General features: G+C 37.6%; 1 protein-coding gene across 1 annotated transcript in view; it reads right to left on the bottom strand.

Moving 5' to 3' along the window:
• Positions 1–469: 469 nt before the first annotated feature.
• LOC134679993 (uncharacterized) overlaps positions 470–27379 on the bottom strand; it is a 191190-nt gene continuing 164280 nt past the window's right edge. Inside the window, exon 3 of the mRNA XM_063538962.1 lies at positions 470–481. The gene's annotated coding sequence lies outside the window, so the exon portion shown is untranslated. The remainder of the gene's footprint in view (positions 482–27379) is intronic.

Below are 27379 nucleotides of genomic sequence, written 5' to 3'. Positions count from 1 at the left end.
GGAAAGAACGTAATACAGTGATCTGTTTGACCCATAAACGTTGAATAGACATGCAGAATATTGCAGAAGAGCCCGTTTTAGGCCTACTTGCAGTATATTTTTATTTTATTTTGAAAAGTCGCATACTTAACTATTATATAAAAAATAATATTTTATCATTTAACATATGTAAAGTTATGTACTTCCTATAATCCTATACTCGTATTTATGTTTCTTTATTTTTAACTAATTAATCAAACCTACTAACACCCGCTTTGAAAATTTTGCTCCAGGAATTAGTTTGACTACTAATAAAAAATCATGTGACACAAGAAACGTAACATTCAACATGGGAACCCTTTGCCCGAGATAAGTGTAGTTCCGCGCCGCCGGAGGGCGTTGGCAAGTTCGAGCGAAGTTGCTAACTGTCACGTTTGTTATCTGCTCGCTAAAGACGACAACCCTACTTATTACAATTTGTACATGACATCACAATTTAAAACTTGTTTGGTAAAATATACGTACTATTTATTTGTCTTTATAAAATGATCCTTCTTCTCTTCTGCTTAGTGTTGGTTTTTAATCAATTTTACTAGAGGTCAGACATATCCTAGTATAGGTTGTGGGTCTCTGATTCTGCATGAGCAGTTTTTAGGTCGTAGTCTGGTCTTGTTTTTCGTCATCTATGGAAAGTACCTATCTCATATATTATGGTTATTCGCTGGTTTTATGACTTGACCACACAGACGCAGGCGGGCTTCATCCTTTTTGTCTGGAACATTTGCTAGCCTGAAACTTTCCAGGATTCGTTTACTTTATCTAAATGGGTGACTTTACCAGACCAACGAGGCATCCTCGCTTTCGTCATGTGCATTTTCTGTACGTCCACTTTTCGTGTCGGCCGCCATTCATAACCGTAAACAAAGGCACTCTCACTGCTCTTTTGCACACAATCTCTTTAGACCTTCAGTTTAAATCTTTATGGAATTAATAAATTTCTTATTAAAAAAAATGCTATTCGATACATTAATTAATTACGTTCTACCTATCCATCTTATATTCGTTTTATTTTTTAAATTGAATATTTTTCAATGTGATCAATTATTAAGTCCACTATTTCAGTGATTCACTAGTACATAAAATATTTTCGAAGATTCAGTTTTTAAAGTCGTTAAAAATCTTCGCAGCTTTTCTGTTTTTATATGTTCTTCAAGTTTCGCTACAGTAAAAACTTAGACCCTCTACGTTAGCTGTAAAGTGTAAACTTGTAAATTAAACTTTTATCTTGGCCTTAAAGTAGATACAGTAAAATAAAGTAAAATAACAACACGCAAAACTTGTTCCGACATATAGATAGAGTGGAAAGTTGAGATGACCTAATTAATTAAATAGTTTGATTCTAGTAAAAGTTCATAGGTGAGGCTAATTATGGATATCCAGCACATAGGTTTAATGGGTACGTTTTAAGTAAGTTAAATGTAACAGGGCCACTGCTAATAGTAAGCCTCTGCCTTCTTACGACGAACAAGAAGGTTGTGACAGCTGTCGAGCAGCCGGCTGAGCACCGCGGCACAAACGCTTGCGAAGTGTCGCGTGGAAACCGTCCACTTTTGACTCTGCGAATAATTGAATGAATGAATGATGTTTTTTGAATGAATGAATGAATTTTATTTGCGAAAATATCCCGATAAAGCTAATGTTGCGGCAGCCGCAACACCTTCCTGAAAGCATCATTTATCAACGTGAACTATTTACACGGAACTATTCGCACTGTGGTTATCTAGTCTACACCTAGGCTGCACAGTGATCGCAGATATCCAGTAAACAATAATGTTATATTTTCTTGGGCTGCGTACATTGAAACTGCACCAACTTTATAGTCATCTCCCAAAATTACAAACCGTTTTTTTTTTAAATTATGAATGGGCTTACTCATGGCCACAGACTAGCCGAGGCGTAGACGTGGCCTACGATGGAGCGAGCTCGTTCTTTTCCCTCTTATTTTTTAGCGATATCATTTCTATAAAATCATGTTCACACAGCTAGCTCATTACGTTATTCCTTATAGATGAAATTCGATTGACAATCATAATTACCGTTGTTGTCTAGGTAGTTAATAACCACTATTATTTACCATAACTTGGGTCATAAAGAGATTATTTTTTCAATACGAACATACTTGTTGTATGGATTGCTCAGACTATATTTTCATTTTCACAAATTTGATCATAACCAACTGGCACTTACGTCAGCGATAATTTTTTCGTCAAATTTGGATATTAACACGTTCATAGTGCACATTGGAACAAGCTCTAGGTACCTACCTTGACGCAGATTGGTAGTTTGGTACAGTCAAGGAATTTAAATTCCGACCCATTTCGTACTTTGTCACAGTGACAATCAATATGAAAGCCGCTAGAGACCTCATACGGTTGTCACTGTGACAAAGTACGAAATGGGTCGGAATTTAAATTCCTTGACTGTACATACTGTCCGTCACCCATACAGAGATATTACATTATTAGCTTGTTTTTCTAGTTCACACAAACGGCGCGATTCGGGAAATTAATTAGAGATTCACTAGATATGAAAAAGCAAAGGTATGTGACGTTCCACAGAAAAGGTACCATTGCCACGGCTGAATATTGGAGCGGCGTTAATAATAGCGTAAGCGCCAGCCGCCATAAAGGTACCTTTTGGCGTGGAACGTCACATATCTTTAGTATTTCATATCTAGTGAATCTCTAATTCATTTCCCGAATCGCGCCGAAAGTCACGTTCACATTGCACTTCCTCTAACATATTTAACTGTTGTTTTAAAATCCGTGCAATCTGCGTACTGTATTGTTTGAGTACAATCAATGCTTTTAGGTCGTTTCTCAAAAAGTTGGCACCGCCACCTGTAAATAGGTTTATGTTAGAACTTTTTTTTCATTATGTATAATTTTTATATATAAAATTTTAACACATATTTAGAGAGACTTTTTACACAGAGGCCTAATACTTTGAAAAAGATTTAATAAACATTGATTACAAAAAAAAATATTGTAACTACGTTTATCCGTTAACCTGCCGTGTCCCAACGCGAGGTACTGATGTTCCGAGCTATGAAAACCACATAAATGATTAACTTAATTTAACTTTATTACCGTATTTTATTAACATATATCCTTAACTTTTAAAGTATTACTATCGCATAACAATATTATACTTATATTTTAAGTTATTCGGCTTCAAAGTTTGTCCAAGGCAATTCTTAACAGTCACCTGGCGCGTCACGTTCACGACGATTGTATAACCCCCACCGCACTTATCCCGTCTCACTCCACACGAGCCGAAGCCGTCACTCATCAGCTATCACCTGATAGGACGAAGACGTGGTTATTGTGCTTCACAAATAAAACACAAACGACAAAGCATCGTAAATTGGAGTTTGTAATGGGTAAGTACTCTTTATCCTGGCGTCGATATCTTGCTAATTATGTAACCTATCGCATTACTATTAAGATATGTAACGTAAACAATAGTTTAGTTTTATATGCCTAAGTATGGAGTTTATCAAGCTAATACATTTTGTGTATTCGCGATATAACTGCCATTTTCCCCATCACCTGCATATCGTCCACCTGGCTAAAACTGCCAGGTGGATGAGATTTTGCGGCAGGTTAATGTCACTGATACCACAACTAATACTCGTAACTATATAATTATATAACGGTTATATCGCTTTTGTGTGTTAATTTAGGAATAAAAACTATCCTGTCCGTTAAAGCTGCATATTATTGAAATGTGTGTACTTTTGTCTCAAGTCTCGTTAACCTGTCCAAAAAAGTCAGGTGAACGATGCAATGGCAGGTGAATGAAGCGTCATTCACCTGCCATATGACAGGTGATCGATAACTATTTAAAATCCACGTTACATATACTCAAACTAGATTTGTGACGTCCCACGGGAAAAGGTACCTTATGAGGGTTTTTAGTTTTAGACATATATTAAAATGTTTTGTAAAAAGGTGAAAACATGCTCATTTTGTTTATTATGTGATGAGATGACGGGCGAGAGAGAGAGGTATGGATGAAAAGAAAAAGACATGCTGCGTCGACCCCAAATGAATGGGGCAAGGGCAAGCGAATGATGATGATAATCTGAAACCTTAACGTTTGTTTACCTGACCGATTTAGAAATTTTTTTTTCATTGTATGTATATGCATACAGATTGGTCCCATTTTTGTCAAAACCCAGTTCTGATGATGGGATTCATGAAGAATCGAGGGAACTCCTCAAATCTTAAAGGCATATATATAGTGATTTTTGTGTTTTTATTTACAAATCAAGCATATACACAAAAGTGACATTTGATGAAGTGGAACTGCTGATGAAGATCAGAACGGAACTCATCAACGACGCATAGTTCACGTTTGGCGATTTGTCCTCTTCGTTATGTTTGTTAAGCAAGTTAAGTTTTTAAGCCACATTTTTGTCAATCTCGAGTTCTGATGATGGGATCCATGAGGAATCGAGGGAACTCCTCAAATCTTAAAGGCATTCGTATAGTGACTTTTGGATTTTCATCAGAAAATCAAGCATTTTCATTAAAAACTGTCGCATTTGATGAAGTGGAACTGCTGATGATGATCAGAACAGAACTCTTCAACAACGCATAGTACACGTTTGGCGATTTAGATTTCGACTTGGATTGGGACTGGGGCTGGGACCCGGAACCAGACTCGGGCCCGGACTCGGACCGGGACTGTGACTCGGACCCGGACCATGACTCAAACCCAGAGTCGGACCTGGACTTGGATCCCGGCTCTTATCTGAACCTGAACCCGGACCTGACCTGACCTGACCTTGCACCAAACCTGAGTTCCACTAGGTACTGCGAGGGTTCAGCATCAGCTCTATCTTGGGTACTGCTCTCCCAAGTGCTCATCAAGACGTGTCGAATGACCAAAACAGCATGTCTCTATGTTCCACCAAACCTGAGTTCCACTAGGTACTGCGAGGGTTCATCATCAACTCTATCTTGGGTACTATTTTTCCAAGTGCTCATCAAGTCGTGTTGGATGACCAAAACAGCGTGTGTCTATGTTGCACCAAACCTGAGTTCCACTAGGTGTTGCGAGGGTTCAGCATCAGCTCTATGTTGGGTACTGCTCTCCCAAGTGCTCATCAAGACGTGTCGATTGACCAAAACAGCGTGTGTCTATGTTGCATCAAACCTGAGTTCCAGTAGGTACTGCGAGGGTTCAGCATCAGCTCTATCTTTGGTAAAATGAAACGAGTAGAATAGCAGTTGCAATAAGACTAATTTATTTTTTAAATGTCACAGACAATGACACATGAACAGTTTACATATCAAGTATAACAGATGGCGCTAGTAGTTACACTTAGATTATTTTAGATATATTTTAACACCTCCACTTATCAAAATAATCTAAGCACAGTTTCCAAAAAAAAAAATAACAATTAAATCTAACTATGCTAAACAATACTCTGAATGCCCATTTTTCTAACAAAATAATTGTGCTTTACACTACTTAAACCTTTAGTCAAAAGGTCTGCGGGCATTTCAGATGTTGACAAATAAACAATTTTTACAAGATTGTTAGCGACAGCTTCCCTAACAAAATGATGACGAACATCTATATGTTTTGTTCTCTTATGGAACAAAGGATTTTCAGTCAATTTCTGAGCACCTTGGTTATCGTTGTATAAGACAATTTTATAGTCGCATACAACAATTTCTGAAAGCAAATTTTTTAAATAAATTGCCTCCTTGACCGCTTCAGAAATTGCCATATACTCAGATTCAACTGAGCTCAAGGCCACTGTTTGCTGCTTTTTACATTCATAAGAAATCACAGAGCCTGACAATTTAAAGCAGAAACCAGTGTATGACTTTCTGTCAATATTATTTGAAGCCCAATCAGCATCAACAAAACCTTCCAGATTATTATTATCATTTTTATATATCAAACCAAAAGATTTAGTTTTCTGCAAATATTTTAATATTCTTTTTGCATGTGACCAATGAACTGCTGAAAAACTATTGTTGAACTGGCTCAAATAACTGACACTGTAACTAATATCTGGACGCGTAAGTACAGCTAGGTACATTAGACTTCCTATCAGCTGTTGATAAGGATATTGTTTACATACTTCTTCAGATTTCTCCAATTTCAAATTACTTTCTATTGGGGTATCTACAGAATTACAATTTGACATATTAAACTTCATCAAAATCTGATTTACAAATTGCTCTTGATCTAAAGAAATACTGCCATTTTCATACATTTTCACCCTCATACCTAAACATTTTTTCACCTGACCCAAATCCTTAGTTTTAAACTTTGACATTAAATTCTTTTTTAAATCATCTGTCATAGCTTTACTATTTGAGAATATGAAAAAATCATCTACAAATACAGTAATAATAATCTGCTCATTTTTTACGCGCTTACTATACAAACAGGGTTCAAGTTTTGACTTTACATATCCCAAGCTCAATAAACAATCATCTACTCTCTTATTCCAAGCTCTGGCAGATTGTTTTAAGCCATATATAGCTCGCTTTAATTTAAGCACTGAATTAGAATTACAATTTAATTCTGGTGGCACTTGCATGTATACATTTTCATCGAGATAGCCATTCAAAAAAGCTGTTGTTACATCAAGATGGGTAATTTTAAAATTTAATTTTACACTTAAAGCAAATAACAGTCTTAGTGTTGAATACCTTAGGACTGGTGAGTATGTTTCTTTATAGTCCACGCCTTCTTTCTGGGTAAAACCCTTAGCCACTAAACGAGCCCTAAATCTCACTTTGTTATCACTTTCAAATTTTTTCTTAAACACCCACTTACACTGTATCACTCTATCGGCTTCCTTGACATCAACAACTTCCCATGCTTGATTATCTTCAAAAGCCTTCAGCTCTTCTTGCATAGCCTGCTGCCACATCTCCATCTCCGGACCATTTATCGCTTCCTCATAGGTGATTTCTTCACCACAAGCTTCGTCTACCACACACAGGTTTGAGAAACCATATCTGTCTACTGGTTTTCTGACTCGCTTGCTATTTACTGTAGGAATGTCTTCTGCTGACTGTGAAACATCACTCTCATCTTGACATAAGGTGAAATCTGAGTCATCTGATGTCACATCTGAAGCTAATGATTCACCTACATAGGTAGAATCATTTGGGTCCAGGAAGGTACTTTCATCTTCTGATTCTTCCTCCACTGGCTGTGGCTCTGGTTCCTTCACGCTTTCCTGCACTACCACTGTGGCTGTATCTGTCTCTTTTTCCATGATAAAAACATCTCTGCTCGTAGTAATCTGCTGTGTTTTTGGGTTATAAATTCTGTAACCCTTAACATTTTCTGGGAAACCAAGTAAAATATATTTCTCAGCTTTCTTATCCCATTTTAATCTTTTTTCTTTGGGTACATGCACCATCACCTGACTACCGAAGACCCTGACATGACTCAGATCTGGTTTTCTTCCCGTCCATCTTTCAAATGGTGTCATGTTTCCTAGACCTGAGGCCGGCGACCTGTTTTTCAAGTACACTGCCGTGTTCACTGCCTCGGCCCAGAATTTCTTTTCCAGTTTAGCCTCAAAAAGTAAACATCTTGCCTTTTCAGTAGCCGATCTCACATATCTCTCCGAGATCGCGTTTTGTTGTGGCGTATAGGGATTAGTTCTCTGATGAATAATACCTGCCGTCTTCAGATAACTTTGCATCTCCTGCGAACAATATTCTCCCCCATTGTCTGTCCGAAGTGTTTTAATTTTATTTCCGGTTTGGTTCTCTGCCATACTCCGAAACTCCTTGAAACACTGGAGAACTTGGTTCTTTTCTTTTAAGAAATATACAAAGCACATACGGCTTGCATCATCTATAAACAGTACAAAGTATCTTGCCTGACCAATAGACTTGGTCTCCATTGGCCCCGCCACATCCGAATGTACCACCTCCAATAATTTTTCAGACCTATGGTTAGCTGATGGAAAAGGTAATCTAGCCTGTTTCCCTTCGCAACACACCTCGCAGTTAGACTTTTGCAATTCTGGTTTATCTTTGTAAAAAACACCATCCACTGCTCCATTTTTCATCTTTTCTAGGTCATTTGAATTAATATGGCCCATTCGCTTATGCCACTGCCTTGAATCCGCTGTATGTATAGCTGCCGCTGCTAGCACCTTCTCTGGCTTCACAGTATTTAACCTATATACACCATTTTCTAAACTTGCTATGCCAATTAACACATTCTGTTGATTACGGATATAACACGCCCTTATTCCAAATGAAACTGTGTTTCCGCTTTCTATCAACTTGCTAACGGATAGTAGATTTGTAGTGAGGTCTGGAACGCACAAAACATTTCGTACAGGAATGTCAAACTGAAATTCATTTACTGTTGTTGTCACTTGCGTTTCACCGGCACATACAACTGGCATGGTCGTTTTATTTGCAACAACTATATCTCCTATATCGTGTGCTTGTCGTGTTTGCAATAAACTTTCTTTATTCGCCGTAATGTGAAAACTGGACCCCGAGTCCACGTACCAATCTTCTGTACTAAAGTCGCCGTTTAGAAATACAGCACTAAATGCACCGGCTACCTTCTTTTTCGTTTCTGGACACTGATTTTTATAATGACCCGTCTTTTGACACTGGTAACATTTTATTTGTTTGACACCTGACGTTTTGTTAGTTGACGATGATGACATTGACGTTTGTTTTGACTTATGATGGCTAGTGTGGCCAGTTTTCTGTCGAGCACTCGAGTAGAAAGCTGCTTCTGCTCCACTGCTGCCAACTTCAGATTCAGATGTCATATCGAGCAACTTCGTTTTAATGACGTCTGCACTAATTGTCAAACCAGAATGTTCGATTGCCATTATCATTGGCGCGAACTTTTCGGGTAGACCGGCCAAAAGTAATGAACCGATCCATTCGTCGTCGATTTCAAAGCCCGTTCCTTTTAATCGTTGCGCTGTATCCACCACTTGAGTCACATAACTTGTCATGGAATCGCAATTTTCAAGACGAATAGATATTAAAGTCCGAAGTAAACTGATCTTCCTTGTATATCCCTTGTCATCGAACAATGTCTTCAACTTTTCCCACAAAGCACTGACAGTGTTCTCGTTCTTGATATGCACATATAAGGAAGGATCTATTGTCATCACTAGCTTGGCCTTAGCTTTTTTCTGATCTTGATCACTCATAGTTGCACTTATGGCGTCAATATCAATGCCCTCCAACAGCATAAAGTTTTTTACCGCAAACGCCCAATCATCATAGTTTTCACGTCCTTTGAGTTTAGGAACATTCACTATGTAACTTGATGTCGACATTTTGCTAATCACACACGAAATACTTTAACAAACTACTAAGAAACAATGATTGCCCATAACCTAAAATGAAACGAGTAGAATAGCAGTTGCAATAAGACTAATTTATTTTTTAAATGTCACAGACAATGACACATGAACAGTTTACATATCAAGTATAACAGATGGCGCTAGTAGTTACACTTAGATTATTTTAGATATATTTTAACATTTGGTACTGCACTTCCAAGTGCTCATCAAGACGTGCTGGATGACCAAAACAGCGTGTGTCTAAGTTGCACCAAACTTAAGTTCTACTAGGTACTGCCAGGGTGAATGGACAGCAAGATTGAATGTTTACTTATTCACAGAAACTTGTTGGTTAAATTGGGAATCGAATCGAAGGTGAAGTGGGTCAGAATCCAAAATTTTAATCATCGTGGTGGACAGTAAGGTCCCTTTTTATCGAAGATGACACATTTTTCGATTATTTTTAGAAGGCATTGAAAATGATGTGGTGGACAGGTGGATGACACTCATTACAGGTGAATGATGACAAGAAACCAGGTTAACGGCAACGGACACAGGTTAATGACGGCTCTCGATAACCTGTCAATATTTTCATTGGAATTTGTACTTATTTCTCGATAACCTGCTTCTACTATCGATAACCTGGAGACAAAATATCTTTCACCTGTCCTTGATATCATTCACCTGAATTTCAAACGCCTATATCTTCTAAACTAATTGAAGGAATTGCTTCCCTTCCACATTTTCTAATAGTTTAAGTTGCCTTTAACGACCCCAATAAAAAAAAATGCGAAAATGCAAAATTTTTGAAAAACAAAAATTTTAACCTGGCGGTGCCAACTTTTTGAGAAACGACCTTTACGTATCCGAAGTTTGTTGATTCGAGACAATTGCACCACGACAGTCAGTAGCCCCTTGTGTAGTCTAAATCAACAAGGGAACCGGACAGATTTGCTAAACAAGCTCAAGCGACCCGAGCAGACGTTGAGGGAATAAATAATTTTATCTACTCGTCGACTATAATTCTTGAATTAAGATTTCATATACCAAACTTCAATTGGGTATTTTTAATGTGTGGGCTCCCAACTCAACTATAATATTCATTACGATACAGTTTAGTCAACTATAATGAAATTGACCAATCACAGCTCTCCGCGATCAACAGGACGAAACAAAAGCATAGCTCAAATTAATTATTTATTTTAGGTTGTATAGTAGAAACAATTGGTTCATAAGTCAGAAGCGAGCATGTGACACCCTTAAAATAGCAACATCCATAGACTACGAAAACCACTTAGTGTTGCTTGTTAGTCTCCATAGGCTACGGTGGCCAAAATCGAGAAAACAACTGTCTAAAAATTGAATTTAGCGCGGAGCAAGTACCAGGGCCTCATGAGTTACGAGAAGGTGTCGTTGACCAACGCGCCGGGCGCAGCGCCGGGGGCGCGTACCAGTATTAAGGTATCGCGGCTGCTTGCGTATCTTAGCTGTGAATACTTTTGGTTTGATTTGTTTGTATGATTCTACTAGTTTAAAGTATTATTTTTTTTGGCTCGTAGATAAAGTATTGTATACAATAGTGATATAATCAAGCTTTTCAATTTCGTACCTAACTTAGGCAACTCAGCAAGCTTCGTTGCCTAAACACGGTACTCGACTGAAAAGCTCTCTATTATATCACGATTGTATAAAATACTAGTATATACCTGCCTATGTACATTTTATGCAATCAATAATAAATAATGTAGGAGAAAGAAAATTCGCAGACTGCATTTTGTTTCATCAATGTGGATCATATGCTTACTTACTCTGATTAATAAGTAAAATCAATACCGTCAATTACGTCAATGCGATTGAAAATAATAGTAGTATTTGCTTGATATTTATGCGGGTAGTTTATAAAAATCAGGTAGCAAAAATGTGATCCCCGGTTTTTATCTCTATTCACCCCGCCATCCCTATTGACCCCGGTTGACGTTACCTATGTTGCCATAAAATATATTATTCCACAAATTTTAATATTGATCCGAAAAAATATCATACTAACTAATAAAAAAAAATTAAAGATTTTTCCACTTCGAACTCAGTATGTATGTAATAAAAATAAACCACTAAATGCCTGTCATCTGCCAAATGTTTCACTGCCAGATACCGCGCTCCGCAAAATATTTCCATAAAACATTAATTAGCGAAAAATAAGCGATAAATTACGCACAAAAACATTGGCTGCAAGTAAACGCGTTAAAATATTAAATGAGGCTATTTAAATCATATTATTTCACACGGCGCCTGGAACCACAGTTTAGTGATATCCCGACGATCTCGCATTTTGTTCGTTTAAGGGCACTGTCCATTGAAATATAGCTAGTTTCAGTGCAAGCAGTTAATCGTAACAAAGTACCTAAATATTACCGTTATGTTACAATTACCTATTACAAACATAGGGTCGTGATAGCTACCTAATTGTATGAAAATTTTGTAGTTTTATGCAAATGCCGACTGCGGTTTCTTACTTAACCTTTTCGTCGCCATTGACTTGATGTAAAGTCAGTACATTTCGTGCCCCACACACCACGACTTCATATCAAGTCGTGGTTTTGGTCAGGTTTGTATACGTGCAATTTTTAACGTGGCGTTGATGACACTTTATTACTTCATTGACATGGCGGCGAAAAGGTTAATTAAGACATCTATACAGTTCTCATCGTTCTTGTCAAATTGATTCTAAAAGCACAACCGCAATGAGATGCTTTGATTTTTATTAACAAGAACTAGTCTTTAAATCTTTCCACCTTCTAACTTTTTTCAAGTGTGAAAGTAGATATATACATAAATAATATAAACTCACGAACTTTCTTTTTCTTGGAAGTTCGCAAGGCAATAGGTAGTTATTAGGCAGTAAGTACATTTGGAAGGTTATATTTAATACAATCGCCATCCTAGCAAAGGTGCAGTGGATCATCGCCCTCCGCTCGCAGTGAACCTGTAATAACACAGCTGAAAGCATGGGACATAATGCTATTTACTTTGCGTGTAGTGCTTTAGTCCACTCGCGTGGCTAGATAATTTCGCTGCGGAGTATGTATGGAAGACTGGAAGCTAAACTCAACTAAATAAATAAATAAAGGTAAATGTAGAGTTGTTTATTGTTCTTAAAGGTAAGATATAATAAGAACATAAATTATATTATTTGAAACTACCTAATTTGTAATATTAGCGGACAACATTTTATTGAACACCTTACCCCCAAGGTACCTATAGATACAATAATTTAAATAATTAACTATTGTAAAGACAAAATTGCAAGATCAAAAGCGAACGGATGCCTTTAGGGAATCTGAAAATGCTATATTTATTTATTATTTCGCATCCGTACGTCTATAGAATAGGTTTCATACAAAGATATTTACCGAATATCATGCGAGATGGCGCTGTACCGTATGTGGCGATTTCTACATCGCGCTATTGAAATGTTTATGGGGATTGTATATAAGGTTTGGGAATTATTTTTAATATATTGGCTTTATTTGTAACTGGTTGTTTATTTTCATGGTCAATCCTTCATTGGTAAAGAACGCCCTTTTTCATAAAGTTTGGAGTACATACAATTATTATTACCTATTACCTTGTATATACCTGTGTCCCGAATAACTAGTAGTACCTAAAGGTAGGTACATACATTCCTCTACTTATACATCGCAGCGTTGAGACTTGCGACTGTCAAACCGCAGGGGTGGTAGGGTCGAAAAGAAGGCTCCTATCAGAGAGTGTCTTGAAACTTACTTAAGTATGTAGAAACTTACTAAGTACCTAAGCAATTTCAGTTTTATAATCTACCAGTCACTTTATCGTGATATAAAATCGCGAAGAGACCGGGCTAATCCAAATAAGGCCTAGTTTCCTCACTGGGTCAATAGATCCAGTAGCTGTCGCCTACGTAAAAACCTACGCCAATTTTTGGGATAAGATTACCTTTTGAATTATATTAAGAAAAGATTATAAATGTATGAGGTAACTAGTAACTACGTCCTCATGTTTATTACCTTCACAACGTTTGATTAAGCTTTCATAATATTCGGGTAAGTTATTTTGGACTCATCCAGTGTGAGTTCTGTCTTAATGCACCGCATCATTCATTGGTCAATAATCGTCGTATGCCGGTGACATCTGCCAGCGCAAGCCCAATAACTCAGTGAATCATTGATTTCGAGCCAATTTATGTTTATTAAATATTCAATTTTGGACGACGCATTGAGAATATTCGTTTATTTGTGGTTTTGTATTTACCTACTCTTCCGCGAAAAGATTTCCTCTTAAGGCTTCATTTAAATGAAGGTTTTTTTTAATTGAAGCGAAACTCTAGGTAGGGTAGCGGGGGGCTTGTTGTAACAGTTTTAGGAAAAAGGCCTGTATTGTCTAAAATTTTATGATTCTGAGTATGAGGGTCTGTAAAGTATTTATCTAAGCATTAATTCCGATTACAAAATAATTTTAAATGTTTACGCATCATTAACCCCAGACACTTTTTGCAAAACTGGAGTTATTACAACTTACCCCCTAAGTTTTTACAATACCTGGTCGAAGTAGAGCTCGTATGCACATCCACTCGCTGTTTACGTTATTCCTCGAGTTATAAGAAAGTCATACAGCAAAAAAATTAAAATGTTTTTAATTCCCCGTCAAAATTGAGCGTTACTACTTACCCCTGTTACATTAAGCCCCCGGCTCCCCTACCCATTGAACTCGTGTATTTCATTATAGAAGTTGGAATTAAAGTTATAATTGAAATATCGTGTAATCTATTCAAAGTTAGAATTAAAATTTGCATGTTTAGGTTTAGAAATAACGGTAGGTATTATTTAATGTAACATGAAGTCCGCCCGATCGGGATCAAACCGGGAGCACTTCAACTTAACGAACAGCGCTCCGTCATCTTTTTTATTTTTATTTGACTGTAATACCTATTATTCAGCCCACTTGCGTACGGTGACAGATATCATCGCCATACAATTTATAACATTCAACGTACCCAAGCTGTTTGAAAAATACTACAGGTAATGAAATCAACCATAACTTCATATTTTTCCACGTCTCAGAAATGCTTGTCATAGAAGCGATATTGCTCAAGCGGCACGTACCTATACCATCCAAGGCCTGTTGATTCAACATCGAAATATAATGAAACAAACAATACGTGGAAGAAACAGAAGCTAATTCAGCCCGGCACGTGTTACATTCCGCACACGTAACCCGTAAGTAACGGCGTCTCCGCTTCTCGCATGTGACACCTAGCGTTAGGTGCCGTGAAAAATGGTCCATTTCCCGAAGCGCGGATAAATTTATCTTCCAAGACTATTGCGAGCCACGTTATGCGAGTGTTAATATTCATTGTGGAACAACAACGTGACTTTGTGGGTTATAATCTCGCTGGAGTTATTTATGAAGTGGGTAGCTTATTGACTGAGAATGACGATGGGTTTGGATGTCTAAGCGTACCTAAATATATTCTATATATAGTTTTTTAGCATTAGAAAAAGGACGGAGGATTGCACCGAGGCCAAGAATGTTTGGTCACTAACCTGCAGCAATACGGACCCGCCTGCCAATCCTTGCTCGCAGAGGCAATGGGACGAGCCGCTCTGCCGTCTAGTACGGAATAATCTCGTTGATACGTCAACTAGTACGGCGGAGCGAGCTCGTCTCCTTGCCACTGCGGAGTGGGAGTCGGGTCTGTGGCTACAAGCCCTACCCTCTCCATCCATAGGGACCCTATTGGACAACACCACCTTCAGACTGGCGACTTGTTTGCGCATAGGGACTGTAACAAACGTCCCCCATCACTGCTGTTGTGGTGCCATGGTGGACAAATTTGGACATCATGGACTTTCCTGCGGCAGAAGCGCCGGACGCATACCCAGACACGCCAGCATCAACGACGTCATCCGAAGGGCCTTTGTCAGCGTCAAAGTCCCGGCCATACTCGAGCCCGTCGGTTTGGCTAGGGACGATGGCAAGAGGCCCGACGGTATGACGTTGGTGCCTTGGAAGATGGGACGGCCTCTAGTCTGGGATGCCACATGTGTTGACACCCTCGCGCCGTCCCACCTTCCAGGCACCAGCAGAGATGCTGGTCATGCCGCGTCCATGGCAGAAGACCTCAAACGCCGCAAATATGCCACCCTTGGTAGTAGTTATATTTTTGAGGCGTTTGGGGTCGAAACGCTGGGGCCGTGGGGGCCAAGCGCGCGCCGTATATACAGGGCCTTAGCGGAGCGCCTTATAGATGCCGCAGGAGATCAGAGGGCTGGCCAGTATTTTGCTCAACGCATAAGTATTGCTATACAACGTGGCAATGCGGCCAGCCTTCTGGGCACACTGCCCATCGGCAGTGACTTGGGGGACGTTTTTTATTTATAGGCTTTTTATTTTAAGTTTATTTAGTTTAGAGATAGTTTGTATTATTATTTGTAAGCTAATTTAATGTTTTATATTTACTTAATAGTGAGAAACAATTGCATGTTAATAGATTTTGTGCAAAAATGAAAGAAAAAGGATAAAATAACATGACGTGTCTTCTTATTGAAAAACACTTTTGAAAAATAAGTCACAACAAATACGTAAAAAGTATATAATTTTATTATGATCAACATTCTTCTGGTTTCATATAAGTACCTATTAAGTTACTATTGTTTTTAAGGGCTTTTCCTAACGCAAAAAAAAATCGAAGTATAAATAAGTACCTAAAACTTTAAGGTTAAACTTGGCTAATTTTAATTCAGTAATTTTTCAGATCATCCGAATAAGTAATTTATTTTTGTTCAGAAGTTTTTTAAACAGCGCCTTAGGTCGCACTGCGGTATTAAAGATTCAAATACTAAGACAGCAAACAGCGTATATGACCTTCGGTTGATTAAAAGAGGTGGAGAAGATTTTTTCTTGGTAATTTTATAAAATTTATGTCGCTGAAATTGAGCAAACTTTATCTAAATTGATGAATCCTTTTTTTTCTATCTACAGTACCTATAGGTACTGCCATATTTTTTTTTATTTTTAATATCTACTGTATACAGATTTGAATGATCTGTAATTACCAAGATATACAATACATACCTACCTATAAATATCGCAGCTTATGGACGAATCGCACCACCAAAGCCTGATTACTTGAACTTTTAACTTTTAGGCAGTTAAGTATTTAAATCACAACTAGACGCATTCGTTTAATCCCAGACTGGCTAAAAAAACAACAGAAAGAACAACGCAAAGGTGATTGCGAAAGAGAAACACAACAGCTGTTTTCAGTTCACAACAGATTAAAAATTAAAGCCATTTTCGCTGTGTTTATTCCACAAAAACAGTTTCACGAGATTTTAAAACCGATGACAAAGGCTATGCGCTGAAAATGTCATACGACCACAACGCCAAACCAATTAACCGTATCTGGTGCTATAATTTCTCTCTGCGCCCAGCAAGGGTGGGCGCACACTGAAATATGACAAAAATCGCATAAACCAGACGGATATAATTCAATTCTCACCAGCCAGATTTGATCAGTGTTAGTCAGATCAACGTGAAATCTGATATTTGGCGGGGACGGTCAATTTCCTTATGCCCCTAAATAATGGATGGCGAGGGGAGCGTTATTATCTTACTTACCAGTGCTCTAAATTGCTACAGTAACCTTGTTTAGGTAATTTTAAATATGGCGAGACCAAAACTCAATATCAATAATGGAACGTACCTATTTAATGTTGATTTAGTTGCGGCTCATTAAGCAAATCAGATTTAGCTTCTGAGTTAATTTGCTTAATTTATCATAACTGACTTATATTGCTGCAATAGTAATAATTTAAACACAAGTATTATTTGGGGTCCAGTTGTTTCTCATAAAGTTTTTAGTCATAATGTATTGTTTGTTAAATTATCGTTAGTCATAAAACTGAAACCATTAACTTTTCAGGATTTTCGTAAGGTTATTCTATTCCTTAAAAGTTACGCGTTTCTGAGAAAAACCAATTATGACTAACGAAAATTCGGACAAACAATACATCATGACTTAAAACTATTTGGGAAATAATAGAGACCCGTATTTACCTCATTTAGATTTCACGAGCCTACAAATCCCGGTCTTTTGATAGGCTTGCGTGGGAATATAGATTCAGTACGTAGAGGCCCTCTGGAGAGCTTTAGGCCCCCCCCCCCCCACATCTGGCGTCTTTCGAGCGTCGGCGTCTACAATTCTATGGCCGACGTCGACGCAACGTCGACGCAGCGTCGACGCAACTGCGCAGCGACGTCATTTTCCAGCTGCGCTGCGTCATTGCGCTGACTAGACGCCGACAGACGCCGACGCTCGAAAGACGCTAGATGTGGGGGGGCCTTAATGTCACGTAGAACGCCTGGTGGAACTCGTTCACAGGCGCAACAATAGACACCCATGAACCGGTCTCAGCAGGCAGAGACTATTGTAGAAAAAGTGAACAGTATGCCGGTCTATGGATTGAAGTTTGGGTGGACAATGAGACATAACAAGTCCATCATTATAAGTTTATTTGTAGGTATGTACAGTCAGCATCAAATAGATAGTAACTGGTAAAATGGCCAAATATAATCGTAGGTACGGTCAGCCAAGAAAGTGGCCTACCACTTTTCGACTCTATCAATCAATCGAAAAGTGGTAGACCACTTTCTTGGCTGACTGTACCTAACACAATTTAGTTACCATAATAAAGTATGATAATATTCACATATTATATACTGATGTTCACGGTACCTACTTAGAAACAATTTAATTAATTTATATCTTTAAGTAGGTTCAATCATGCTGGTGACATGAATTTCTTCAAGAATTCTCTATATGTGATTCCCAATAATAGACGTGTATAATCAATATTAATCTATATCAATTAAGTATCCTATTCATCATATTGGATAATATTAGATGCGGGATAGGTATCACTATTGAAACAAATGAACAATGGTATTCGTTACGTACAGTCAAAATCAATAGTAGTCGAAGAACGCGCCAAAAATATCTGTCACCCTGGAATACTTTTTAATATACGATATATATCTCTATCAGTTAGCGTTCAAAAGTACTAATATTATATCACAATCTAATATTCTACATTTGTAGGTACCCCTATACCTATATCTCTTTGTGTTAAGCAAGTTCAAATCAAGAGTGAACAGGCACCTTCTGGGCGAGCTCGGTCCATCGTAGGCCACGTCTACGCCTCGGCTAGTCTGTGGCCATGAGTAAGCCCATTCATAATTAAAAAAAAAAAGTTATTAGATAATACTTTTGACACGTAGTCTGATGCGCTACTTTGACGCCGACTGTGCTTATTATATTAGGTTGTTTTGCAAATCCAGTACCTACTAAGTTTTAGTTCCGGTTAACTAGCTTACAACAATAGACTACCTAATATAAAAACGCATAAGTTACTATGTAATTGAAGACAAATAAATTTCTGTGATTTTCTAGTACAATTGCGTGATGTTATTTTAATTAGGGATATTCGGATTTAGGGAAATCATAAGATTTAAATACGAATACACATTTTAAATATACCTACTATAGTTTGGCAATAGTGCTAACAGCATTCTTACCATTAAAAACGATAAAGCTGGTTTATGTTAGTGACCTAGTGGTTCATAATCCCACACTGTATGTAATAACATCTCAGAATTTTAGTTATTTTCTGCAGGATAAAGCCATGACTCCCCTCTTACATAACCAAGCGAAAATATCACATTATCTCATTGCCCGTCATTCGCCGGCAGCGTCCATGTTCGCCGTAAGTGTCGGTGACATCCGACGATACATGCCGGCGCGGTGACGCGCAAATTGAGTTGTACGCTTTACGCAGTGTGCTGATTCCGATTGACAATGACAAGTGAACAGTCGGCTGGGATGGGTCAGCACTCAGAGCGGGATTGTAAGTTACATTCACATGTCACATTTTAAGTGATCCCATGCATTAATGTACTTGTAACTCTTTCTAAATATTTAATACTTAAGGTGACATTCCATTTCCAACTGCAGCTGCAAATACTGTTCATTTTACTATGGAAACGCGTCGCTGTCATTGTCAATTTCCATAGTAAAATGAACAGTATTGCAGCTGCAGTTGGAAATGGAATGTCACTTTTAAGGTGACAAACGACAGCTGCATTACTGTTCATTTTACTATGGAAATTGACAATGACAGCGACGCGTCCAGTACCGGTACTGCAGCTGCGGTTAGAAATGGAATGATACCATTATATATTAGCTAGTGTGTGGGGTGCCATCGCTACTAAAACTATTGTTTCTAACCTTACCGAAACAAAGTGGTATAAGATTATTTTTAGATTTAAGTTACTCTTTCAGCATAGAGTTAGACCAAGAAGATGCAGCGATTTTGATAGCCCGTGCAGTGCAAGTGTTATTTTAAACGTCAAAGTTCTATGAAATTATGACGTATTATGTCACTTGCACTGCGTCGGCTATCAAAATCGCTGCAAACTTTTCTTGGTCCAACTCTAAAAACGCTCTAAAATGGGGAATTACATTGGACAGAAGCAGTTACCATAAACCTGGGCTATAACCGCGAAAATCGAAGTTCGCAAATTGCGGGCATTTTTCTCTGTCACTCTTATTACGCCTTCATAGGAGTAAAAGAGAAAGATCCCCGCAATTTGCGAATTTCGGTTTTCGCGGTAGCCCCTCTGATTCGCTTGCAGTCGAACCGCAGCATCGAAATATACGTATTTGGCATTAACATTCCCAATCGCCTTAATTGATTGGAAGACGAGACTCGCTACACTCTCGTTAGGGAAAATTACGTAAAATGTGTACGTATAATATCGCGGAGCTATTTCACTTTAGCATGTTTAGGTCACCCTGTTCGCAAATATATAGGTACATATAATACATACATAAGGTGGTGGTACTAGTGATCGACATGCTAATACCCATTAGATGACACCTTGCTGTCACCTCTATCGACAATGACTTAAGTTTCAAGATGACATGTACTGGGACCGCGTCGAGCACCAGTACTACCACCTTAGGGCCCCCCCACATCTAGCGTCTTTCGAGCGTCGGCGTCTGTCGGCGTCTGGTCAGCACTATGGAAAATGACGTCGCTGCGCAGTTGCGTCGACGCTGCGTCGACGTTGCGTCGACGTCGGCCATAGCATTGTAGACGCCGACGCTCGAAAGACGCCAGATGTGGGGGGGGCCTTATATATTACCTATTTATCTAAATATCGAGAGCGAGAGTTTTGATTTTGGAGTCCTGCAATTTATCTTTGTATTGGTATTTTATTTATTTAAATTTTATCAATTCTCGAACGTGGAAATTTGGGTTGTGATATACCAGGTGTGGCCTGTAACATGAGCATTAAGAATTAAAACATAGATTGTACTCCTCAAACGGTGACACTTTTGACAACTTTTAAAAAATATGAAGTATTTGGACTCCCTATTTTTCATACAAAATAAATATTATCTTCAATGGACGCCATCGCTTCGCCATATTATTGTGATTGACGGTACTTGTCACGCCTTAAACATAACAAAATTCGCAATACATTGCGTCTTAGACTAAACTTCAAAGTGTATTAAAAATCAAACCACAAGTTATTTTTAATAGTCACTGAACAAATGTTGGTCAGTATGAGGGGTACATCCTGCAGTTTAATTTTTTGATCGTATTATGCTAACATTCCATTTCTAACCGCAGCTGCGCTACCGGTACTGAACGCGCCGCTGTCACTGTCAATTTCCATAGTAAAATGAACAGTAATGCAGCTGTCGTTGGAAATGGACTGTCACCTTTAAAGGCCACACCCGGTATATGATATGTACATGATGTTCATATAAGTATAGAACCATACAACAGATAAACCAATCTAAACATGTGCCATCGACTCTCAACATAATGTAGGCTTGAAGTCCTGAAACAACACAACACGATGTAGATATGAAATTTACTTAGGCCTGTTTGGGTAGGGCCGACATTAATCCCGAACAGTTTTAATATTCAGGGTAAAAACGACTAATATACTTAAGATTTATTTCAAATACAAACAAAACATAGTTTGATACAATTATTGACTTTTAGGAAGTTTATTGAAGAAACGATAAGGTTAAATTCGTTTGAAATACATACAAATACGTTTGAAGTACAAAATACAAACAAAACATAGTTTGATAAAATTATAGACTTTTAGGAAGTTTATTGAAGAAACGATAAGGTTAAATTCGTTTGAATTACATACAAATACGTTTGAAGTACAAAATACAAACAAAACATAGTTTGATACAATTATAGACTTTTAGGAAGTTTATTGAAGAAACGATAAGGTTAAATTCGTTTGAATTACATACAAATACGTTTGAAGTACAAAATACAAACAAAACATAGTTTGATACAATTATAGACTTTCAGGAAGTTTATTGAAGAAACGATAAGGTTAAATTCGTTTGAATTACATACAAATATGTTTGAAGTACAAAATACAAACAAAACATAGTTTGATACAATTATAGACTTTTAGGAAGTTTATTGAAGAAACGGTAAGGTTAAATTCGTTTGAAATAACATTTAAGTCTGTATTGACATATTTGTTTTGACATGTAAGTAGGTAAAAAAAATACATTTAAGTATTGTGTTTCGTATGTTACTTAAATGTTAAGGTTAGACCAAGAAAAGTCTACAACGATTTTGATAGCCCACGCAGTGCAAGTGTTATTTATGCGTCATAATTTCATACAAGTTTGATATTTAAAATAACACGTGCACTGCGTGGGCTATCACAATTGCTGCAGACTTTTCTTGGTCTAACTCTATCATAATTACCTTTTGTATCTATGTTAAGAATTACATGTAAGAAATAATTAATTAACCAGAACTTAGACCACATAATTCAATATTACATCGATGTGCTATCTTGCCTAGAATTATTTTAGACGTAATTTAGTAATGTCTTATATGTATATTTCAAGAATATTCTAGACAGTCACTTGCCGAATCAATCATAGTCTTCCTTAACTTCCAACTTCCATTTAGTTTGATGGAATTAGTACCTAACTTGGTGAATGTTCTCGTTTCCATTAAAATTTTGATCATTAGTGTACCGAATACGGGGTCTTGTTTGCAGTTGTAGATCTGTTTGTTTCCGATCTAAATTCTGATTCATCAAAACTTGGTTTCGGTTGTTAGTTTTCTATAACAGACCCCTCTGTTAATAGATGATTTATATTGCTTAGGCAAATAAACTTAAAATGAAATTAACATAAAAAATAAAAATTTTAATAAATTGCATCTCACCATTTTTCTAAACAACCGAACCAAAAACTGAATAATAATAACCTACCAGTACTTATTTATTCAAGGATTTAAATTATTTCGGTTACGTCTATACTTTCCTTTTTTTTATCGCGTTGCAACTAGATTAAGCAGCAGATATACATATGGTTAATCTTTTTTTAACTCCTTCTTTTCTTCTTCTTTTCCCTGCTCTTATCCCACGTTATGTGGGGTCGGCACACCAAGTTTTTCTCTTCCATTCTCCTCTGTCTTTGATCACCTCAGCACTCACTCCTTTCTTTCTCATATCCTCTTTCACACTATCCATCCATCGTTTTTTTATACTGAGTACGAATTAAAAAAGAGCTAGCGCTACTTTTAACAATGGAGCAATTTGCCCAGCAAATTAACAATCGGTGAGCCCTTTACAGTTGAAACAAGTCCTGTAATAAGTAATCTTGTTAGATAGACATTGTTGGTAACAAGGTGCGAGGGACGGACCGAAGTTAAGGTAATTCCCTCTACTTAGATCGTTAGTTTTGAGTCCAACATAGGTACCTATAAAGGATCATCGTCGTGTTTAATTTATACAATAGCGTTATTGAATATTGCTACCGGATTTGGCTTAAACTGCACAAGTTTACCTAGGCTTTTAATTATTTAATACTGTATAAATTGTTTGGGTACGATGAAGTAGGTTTTTAAGAATATGTTTTACTACATTTCATAATATGCTCAATTGCTTATACGCTCTAAAATAAGGTATTATGTTTGCTGTTTCTCAAAAGTTCCAACTTCTAACTGTATCGTCACTGTAGTTTCTAGATTGCAATTTGCTCTTCAAATGCAGCACCTTGAACTAAGAGTTTTTGTTTCACGTTCGTAGAATTTCATTTCCGTAAAGTATCAACTACGTTATTCGGGTACGTGAAGGCAATGCTTGAAATACGTCTCCTTTAAAACGTCTCCGAGTTGAACACAGAAAGCTGTACAATTCGCAACAAAGTAATATCAGAGTAATTTAGTTAGTTTCTATTTAGCTGCACATTTCTTATGACTTAAGACGAAGAAAAATGTTTTATAATTTTCTTAAAAAAGAGAGAATTAAATTGGCTTAGTTGTAAACTTAATATATTTATTATTAAAAGCAAATTTAACAAAGTCTTAGAATTAAATATTACCCTCTAGTTCGTTAGATTATTTCTAAACCTTACATTAATAAAACCCACTCACTCAGCCTTAGGCGTACGAGTAAAGCAAGATTCCCTTTCTAATGAAAAAAAATTCTTTCCATCCTAACCGTGGCCAATTATTTTAAAAAATAGCCCTTTCCCTACCCGAGGACATGTAGGGCTCTTTGTCAGAACAATACTAAGTAGCGCAGAGCGCAGACGCACCCCGACACCCGCAGCGGCAGGCGAGACTCCAGGCGCCTCGGGCTCTGTCTGCTTGCCTACTTCATTTGAATCCAGACACTTTCATGATACACGTACAAAGCTTTGCAACGAACGTGAGACAAAGTTGTGTTAAACATGGTTGCAGATCTTTGATAGTGAAATTGCATTTTTATTTTACGTTGCTCTCTGGAACACTTGTTGAAGTTCATCGATTTTATTACCGATGAAGTTGCTTGGAGAACTAAAGTTTACATTTTGGGTTACCTGTGTTGCCAGCTATGTATATAGATATTCAAATTGAATTCTAAGGCACTCGCAATAATTCTCATTTCACCACGATTGGCTCAAATAAAACGGAAAAATGACGCAAGCCAACGTCACTCAACTGTTGTTTCAACATATTTCAGTGCAGTGAAACTTTTCAATTGGCATAAAGTTACGCGTGCGGGCGTCTGATCAAATTATTAGCATGTTGTGGCTCCCGACTACTCCGTCAGAGTTCGAACAACACAACAGTGAAACGTGATATGTTGAGGTCTAAGGATATTCAACCTACTGCTTTGCTAAATTGAGTTCCAAAGTAGCAAAAAACTCATTTTCAAGAGCAAGTGATAAAGAACTTACGCCCATTTATGTTTTAGAAGCTTGGCCTGCGTGCCTTCGTTAGATGACGAGAATGATTAGTAGCTGTGTGTGGAAGTTCTTAATAAGTATTCACAACATTTGCATCAGCCAGAATGGTTCCCCTTCTTGTAATTTACACCAACTTCCGAGGTCTTGTTACTCTTGTAATCTCTAAGTTCACGTTAAACAACCTTGTCTTAGGTTCATTTAAATTTTAAACGGAAGAATGGTATTTTACTTTTAAGCTTAGCATAATATTGTGGCACACATATTTAGTAATACATATACATACATATAAAGTATATAAACCATGTTAGCCATTTCTTAAATATAAATATGTTTAAGTGTGTGATTTTACCTCAAATTGCCCGGTCTTTCCCGATCTGTTAACATTTAAATTGCTTGAGAAATGGCGAATTGGAAATAACTTATTCAGAGTTAAAACCATCTGCCTAATTATGTAAGTACGTACCTACAACTTGTAACATATGTAAGTCACTTCATTAGATTTTATAAGTAATTGCCGTAAGTAGCTTCAACACCAATTAGTATAATATGTGAGTAATAAATCCCAACCATCCTAAATGTTTATTTTAAAGCACTTGCCAACTGCCACCCCTAAGAGCAATAGCAAATTAAAACATTTCACTTATCCCTTTTTTCGTCCGCTTCGTCGAGAACAATCGTGGCATTTTCTCGGGCGGGCAACGGGTCATCAGTCAAGCGGAGTGGCTGCCACTCGGTCGCACAGACACAGGGGATTGTAGCCCTCAATGCACTTTTACTTTATGAATTTATAGTTCTCCGCATTTCGTTTCTCTATCTCGTTTATCATCCTCCGCACTGTCAAAGGATTTGAATTTGGAATCGGATAAAACCACGCTATGCAATAAAACGAGTTCTCGCGCAGATTGCTGACGACTTTCAGCCAAATTGACTATTAACAATATTCGTTACCGTTTCGTTGGTATTTTGAAAGCATTTCATTAGTTACGCTGTTCACGTTCTAAGTTACAATAATTTTCTATTGTTGTTAAATCTATTATTCCTTAGCATGAATGTACTCAAGAATGTTCCGCCTATTCACAGTCTATCTGAAACGATGGGTTATGCAAAGTACTGCCGTTACTCTAGTCAAATTCCTTCGTAAATGGACTAGTTTATTTTTTGTTACAAAGTGACTGCGATGTTAAAGTTTTACTAAGTTCGCGTTAATTTATATTTGCCTATCGATCCGCCCTGGCTCGCACGGGTAAATCTTAACAAAGTATTCACTTAAACCTTCCTCAATCTTGATTTTGAGTTCATGCCGAACATACACTGAGAGAAAAATCATCACCAGGAATTAAAAAAAAACCGGGCAAGTGCGAGTGGGACTCGCGCACGAAGGGTTCCGTACCATAATGCAAAAAAAAAAACAAAAAAAAAACAAAAAAAAAAAAACGGTCACCCATCCAAGTACTGACCACTCCCGACGTTGCTTAACTTTGGTCAAAAATCACGTTTGTTGTATGGGAGCCCCATTTAAATCTTTATTTTATTCTGTTTTTACTATTTGTTGTTATAGCGGCAACAGAAATACATCATCTGTGAAAATTTCAACTGTCTAGCTATCACGGTTCGTGAGATACAGCCTGGTGACAGACGGACGGACGGACGGACGGACGGACAGCGAAGTCTTAGTAATAGCCCAACTAACATTAGGCGCTAAATTTAAGGGTTAGAAGAGATTTATATAAGCGCCTATTTACTCTTTAGGTGTTGTTAGTACTCTAAAAATAGGAGTTATAGCCGGCTATAACCCCGTTTTAACCCCGGATTGGGCACAAATTTTATCACCATAAGATTTATAACAGTGCTACAGTAGGGTTAGCGGATAAAAAAACCGGGCAAGTGTGAGTCGGACTCGCGCACGAAGGGTTCCGTACCATAATGCAAAAAAAAAAAGCAAAAAGAAAACGGTCACCCATCCAAGTACTGACCCCTCCCGACGTTGCTTAACTTTGGTCAAAAATCACGTTTGTTGTATGGGAGCCCCATTTAAATCTTTATTTTATTCTGTTTTTAGTATTTGTTGTTATAGCGGCAACAGAAATACATCATCTGTGAAAATTTCAACTGTCTAGCTATCACGGTTCGTGAGATACAGCCTGGTGACAGACGGACGGACGGACGGACAGCGAAGTCTTAGTAATAGGGTCCCGTTTTACCCTTTGGGTACGGAACCCTAAAAAGAGACATAAGAGCGGTATAGTGGAGCTACAATAGTGTTAATTAATTCTTTAGGAGCTAGATGGGTTGCATATAGGTGACTACAAACTGTTGTAGTAGAAGAGCGCTAAAGTAGTGTTGTAATAGCGTTGATTAAGTACTTAGGATTTAAAAGGGTGCCAAATAAGCGAATACTAACTATTTGAGTAGTAGTGTAGGGTCATATAGATGATACTTTCAGCTTTAGATGGTATATTAGCATTTTAAGTCAATATTTGTAACACTCAAGAACGTAATTGCACATTTTTTCCTTAACCCTATCTGCTTTGGTAGCAGATGTTTCCATTTTGTATTATTATTCGTAAGCTTGCTCTGTGACAGCTTGAAGTGAAATGTAATGGCGGATAATTAAAAGCAAATAATTATTTTAGTTCACTGATGCAGGAGTTATCTGCGGATTTATGATGGCGAAATTAATTACACTGTCAAAA

This window comes from Cydia fagiglandana, chromosome 3 (genome assembly GCF_963556715.1).
Source record: "Cydia fagiglandana chromosome 3, ilCydFagi1.1, whole genome shotgun sequence".
Classification (NCBI taxonomy): domain Eukaryota; kingdom Metazoa; phylum Arthropoda; class Insecta; order Lepidoptera; family Tortricidae; genus Cydia; species Cydia fagiglandana.
The sequence above is the reverse complement of the archived record's forward strand: the minus strand, read 5'-3'. Positions and strand labels throughout refer to the sequence as shown.